Genomic DNA, 5963 nt, shown 5'->3' with positions numbered 1-5963 from the left:
CCTTCGACTCCAGCTGTCGGCATTGCTTTTTGGTCATTCAGTAAAAGACCATGCTTCAATGGCGTTAAGTTTAGAAAGTGTTGCAGTTTATAAAAGACATAAAAAAAACGATTAAAGAAAAAAATTCTTTGCAGACCATAAACGGTCTATTCAATTAAAGAAGCGGATGATAAGCTAGCTCTTTAAGCAAATGAGTTGGTCAGTTTCAGTTCCGAGACATGTCATGCAGCAGGAACCAAATCCTATAGTTGCTACGATTGGCTAAAGGAAAAGTTTTGCAGAATCACGGGAAATCACTTCTGCAAGTGCTGAGAATCTCGTAATGAATAAAAATTCTGTGCCATCCTTCTTTCCCTATAGCAAAAAAAAAAAAAAAAAAAAAAAAAAAAAAAAAAAAAAAAAAAAAAAAAAAAAAAACTAGAGAAATTTTCGCTGTGAAACTATTTGCAAACAAGAGAACGGCTCTTGAAATTTAACGCTTCAAAGTTTTAAGCCCTGCTCATTCCGGATATTGATTAGGAAGTGTTAATCCACATGTGAAACCTGAGTACATAATCCCTGTGACATTTTATCAACGGTGTTCCATAGGGACAGGTTCTCATTCAAAAAGTTCGAAATTTCAATTTCTTTGTAGTTGCATTTTTTTAAATGTGTTCTTGTCCAGACTTGGAACGGAAAGGTTTTCTTTTTTTTTCTTTTTTAATCCGTGCTTTACAGAAGTTTCTACAGCCCATTGTTTGAAGCAGTGTCACGACTGCCATGTCTCAAACGCCTTGTCACGGTTCGCGCGGCTCCCCCCGTTGGAGATTAGAGTCCTCCCTCGGGCATCGTTGTGTGTGTTTGTTGTCCTTAGCATAAGTTAATGTAAGTAGTGTGTAAGCATACAGACTGATGGTTCAAATGGCTCTGAGCACTATTTGACTTAACATCGGAGGTCATTAGTCCCCTAGAACTTAGAACGACTTAAACCTAACTAACCTAAGGACATCACACACATCCATTGTCGAGGCAGGATTTGAACCTGCGACCGTAGCGGTCGCGCGGCTCCCGACCGAAGCGCCTAGAACTTCTCAGCCACATAGGCCGATCTATCATGTATTCTAGAGAAGCTGCCCGGTCATCAGTGGCGCCTGTTCTTTCGAGAACAGTTACTATCTTCATATATATGGTTAAACGCTACCCAGCCATTGACCTTCGTCTGTGCGAATGCGCACAGGTTGCCCGAAATCTTACGGGAATCGTCACCTTAGTGTTGGCCAGTATTGAGTGGATGGGCAAATACCTATTACGTACATTACGTTTGTGGATTGTGGGCAGTTGGGAATGTGAGTCTCACGGGAAGCGTGGAAGGCATAAATGCCTGCAGTCGCGGTATTCATCTGTGTCCTCGGTGGCTCAAATGCATAGAGCGTCTGCCTTGTAAGCAGGAGATCCCGGGTTCGAGTCCCGGTCGGGGCACACATTTTCAGCTGTCCCCATCGAAGTATATCAACAACACCTGTCGGCAGCTGAGGGTTTCAATTAACTATCAATTGTGAAGGGGTTTCAAAGAACCCTTTGCCAGGCACTTAAATGTGATTTGCAGAGTATCCATATAGATGTAGATCAAAGCTCGTCCCGTGACGCACGTGCACTTAATGATTCATACTGCACAATGCATGCAAACATACTCGCCGAAAACACTGACGAATAACGAGTGCTGCATATCCAGGTTAGACAGATCGACTTTTCCTGCCAAGAAGAACAGGGAGATGCTATCTAGGAACAATTCCAGTTAGAGGAAGGGTTGATAAGTGCTCCTTGGATTGCACACTAAACGTAAATAACGAAAATGCATTTTTGGTAAAAATTGGTCAAAACATAATCCTGTGCTCTCCGTATTGCATTAGCCGTTTTGAATATTGAAAATCTGACTGCAGATTCGTGTTCAGCGACATTAAAAATATATATGTAACACTCAGTTCATGCAAATCGAAGTAATAATGTAACTAAAAGGTTTCCCTAGCCGTTGAACTTTTTTGGAGAAACGATTTTCTCAGAACGGCATGCAGCATTAACTAAAAATGGTTCAATCTCTTAACTTCTACCTCTGACCCAGAAAAGTAAACACTTTTCTTAGGAGCTTATACCTATAATATATGACACTGATTAATATTAACTAATTTTTGTGAAGGCATAAGGAGTGAAATAAACCCCCAAAAAATCTAACTCAGAGTTCGAATTAGCACCGTATCGTTAAATTTACGGTTGTTTCATTGCGGTTAGGTATGCGCTCCCATAAATTTTATGTAATATCGACTGATGTTTTCCATTTTTAATTTCAGAGAAGTAATTTAGTATCAACTAATGTTATCCATTTTTGATTTCAGGTAACATCTGAGGGGCCACACTGCACGCAGTCTGCGTGATCAAATCATAATTGCGGGCGCCACTTTTTTTACTGAAAATCTAAAATAAAGCTCATAGTATGATCACTCGTAATTCCCAAACAGATCCTTCAAATGTATTTTCACTGACTCAAAAAAAAAGGACCATATTTTGCTCATTTGAATGAGAACCTGGCCGTAACGCCGGAATATAGTCACGAGATTTTTTTCGGAGACGCTGTACGTTCGCGAGAAGAATTTCGTTCTGCGCGTGTCGATGGACTTGTGTGTGTGTGTGTACCACTCAGTCGTGCCATTCGAGTGTACATCTTTGCACAGTTTTCCTTTGACGATGTAAACAGTGTTCGGCTCAGCTGCTAACTGGCCAGTGACTGGTTCCGAAGGTGTCGGATGTGCGGTGCGTTCTGCCTGCTAGGACAACAACAGACTGGCGTGGTGCGATGGCAGAAGCAGACACTGAGGGAGCTAGCTGTGGGACGCCAGCGAACAATTTATGCCAAGTAAGACGAAGAGGACTATTCTAAAATTATGAGCCGTCTCAATAGTGTTTACCATTAGTAAATCTTGTAGTTGAGACTGACAATCAATCTACAATAACTGACAGTTTTGCCTAGAGAGAGATTAGTGAGAAATACAGGAAATCCCCCCCACACTGAAATTTTTGTTGTGATGACAGGCCGATGGGAAGTGTAGCCCGAGATCTAACTTAGGTTGGAAGGGGGTAATTTGATTTAGAGATGTTTACGCCAACGATTATGAATGCCGAGTAAACGTTGTGTGAGCAGATTTCCCTGTACCGTAGCCTAGTGTTTCCGTCCGCGCCATATTTAACACACTTTCTCTGGCTGTGTACAAAAGTCGCACAACAGCGACGAAAACTACTTTTTTGGTGGGGGGAGGGGAGAGTTCACTATGTAACTTTCACTACAAATTTTAGTAGCCGCCGAAACTAGCCGAATTAGAAGCGTAATTTTAACTATATTTCCGTTTGTGGGAAAATAGTGATTCTCCTCTTTCGGCAGCAACTATAATACGTAGGTGACATATTTTTTTTTTTTTTTAACTCTGAATCATGATCTCAGTAGACGCAGTGCTTTTTACGTTACTTTATTCTTGGTCGATAGTAAAAAATGCAATGTACTGGTAAATTCTTTGAAGTGTGACGTGTGTTGCATAGACGGCGTCTGCAATGTTCGTAAGGCCAAGTTTGTATATATTCTGTGTCTATTTAATTAAGGCGAGGAGGATAATGTTCAAGGAGCACTGCATTAGCGGTCTATGGAGAAATTGAGAATTTGGATCTGACGAACGGCATGCTCGGGCAGTTTGTGCTATTATGTTGACCACTGCGTAATTCGGACACAGTGATCATTGCCTCTCCCTAGTAACCAGGAGACTCGGGTGGTAATCCTGGTCTGGCACAAATTTTCAACAGTGCCTATTGTCAGATAATTTTATTAGTTGTTTCGGTCTTAAATTGTGTTTTGTCAACAAAACGTCGTTTAGCTCTTTCTTGGATAACAGCTTTGGAAAGCGTACAGTCTGTACAGGTTACATTGATATTCACTCGTCGTTAGTCCAAGGCAACTATAGCTATTTTTAAACACAGTTGTAGTGCATATTAAGCCTACATACGTATTTGTGTCCTGTGTTTCTTTACCAAGAACTTCTTCTTAGGTAGTTTCCCTGTAGTGGTATTTTGTTTTGGTATTTATAGACTGTAGGCTTGGATGAAATATGAAACACACATCCGAAGTTTCTGTTGATGCTGTAGATCCTGTTTTATCCGTACTTGGGGCACAAATACTTCATCTAATACTGGAGGACACAATTTGTCTCGAGATTTAGCAATTTTTCGTAATATAGGCCTAGCTTCGATATATTTTTCTCTAATTGTTGTTTGGATTTAATCTTAAAACACACTAACTTTTCCACAAATTATTCTATATGTGTTTTCATCCCTTTCGTAGCATAGAGTTCCTAAACGGTGGATAATATTAATAATTTCCTTTCTCACTTTGATTTTCTGTAGAATCTCCTGTTTGTGGTTATTGCTAACCTGTTTCACATTCTCACTTTTATTATTTTTATTTTTATAGTTTTGTGGCAGGTAGTCAAATTTTCTTTGAATTCAGTTTTTAATTCTGAAATAGTAACAGTTAAAGGTCAAGTGAAGATGGAGATCTTTTATATTAGACGTACACAGGTCATTGAGATCCTTATCTATATAAAATTACTTCGAGTTTGATGTAGCCCATTCTCTTGTCATGATGTCGGCTGTATCGTAGCGTATTGTCTCGATTAAGATGGAGGATTTGGTTGAGAGTTGCCGAAGTCAACGAAAGTGTTTATGAAGTCAATACTGTACTAACAGAACGATCTGTATCGTAGTCCAAAACGCTCTTTCTGTCCTTTTAAAATGTCTTTTAATTAAAAATAACTAAAGCTGCAAGATACAATCACAAAAACTGTGTTACGTAATACAGAAATCCCAGACTATTGTTGTGTATGTTTTGTACGTACACTAATTTTTGTCACTGAATATATATTTTTTACTCATTTGCTGGATTCCAGTTTCCCGCTTTTTGCGGCGAAAACCCTTTTCCTGCGAAGGGCCCAATAGCATGTCGGTTATATTCGTGACTTTATCGACGATCAGTAATTTCATATAGTCTATCCACCGGCGTCATTGTTAACGTCGAATATAGATTTAAGTATTAGGAAGGCTAATATGAACCTAACGCATGAGTAGGTCTAATGATGAATAAAAAAATTCGAATGCGGGTTAGCTACTACAAGCAGCATAGTGAACGCGTTATTGTGGCCAAGATAGACACGAAGCCCACACCTACCACAGTCTTAAAAGTAGTCCGCAGATGAGGAAGAAATTGATGAAATGTGTGATGAGATAAAAGAAATTATTCAGATAGTGAAGGGAGATGAAAATTCAATAGTCACAAGTGATTGGTATTTGATAGTAGAAAAAGGAAGAAAAGGAATCGTAGTAGGTGAATATGGAATGGTGGTAAGAAATGAAAGAGGAAGCCGCCTGGTAGGTTTTGCCCAGAGCATAACTTAATCATAGCTAACACTTGGTTCAAGAATCGTGAAAGAACGTTGTATACGTGGAAGAGCCCTGGAGATACTGCAAGAATTTAGATAGATTTTATAATGGTAAGACAGATTTAGAAACCAGGTATTAAATTGTGAGACATTTCCAGGGGCAAATGTGTACTCTGACCACAATCTATTTGTTGTGAACTGTAGATTAAAACTGAAGAAACTGCAGAAATGTGGGAAATTAAGGAGATGGGACCTGGATACACTGAAAGAACCAGAGGTTGTACAGAGTTTTAGGGAGAGCAGAAGGAAACAATTGACAGAATGGGGGAAATAAATACAGTAGAAGAAGAATGGGTAGCTTTGAGGGATGAAGTAGTGAAGGCAGCAGAGGATCAAGTACGTAAAAAGACGAGGGCTAGTAGGAATCCTTGGGTAATTGAAGAAATATCGAATTCAATTGATGAAAGGAGAAAATATAAAAATGTAGTAAATGAAGCAGGCAAAAAGGAATAC

General features: G+C 39.5%; 1 non-coding gene across 1 annotated transcript; it reads left to right on the top strand.

The window, feature by feature from the left end:
• The first annotated feature begins 1384 nt into the window (after positions 1 to 1384).
• Trnat-ugu (transfer RNA threonine (anticodon UGU)) lies at positions 1385 to 1458 on the top strand. The gene has a single exon. It is a non-coding gene; the product is annotated as a tRNA-Thr (tRNA).
• The last annotated feature ends 4505 nt before the right edge of the window (positions 1459 to 5963 follow it).

The sequence above is a fragment of the Schistocerca gregaria genome, unplaced genomic scaffold (assembly GCF_023897955.1).
Source record: "Schistocerca gregaria isolate iqSchGreg1 unplaced genomic scaffold, iqSchGreg1.2 ptg000178l, whole genome shotgun sequence".
Classification (NCBI taxonomy): Eukaryota; Metazoa; Arthropoda; class Insecta; order Orthoptera; family Acrididae; genus Schistocerca; species Schistocerca gregaria.
This window is presented reverse-complemented; position numbering and strand designations above follow the sequence as displayed.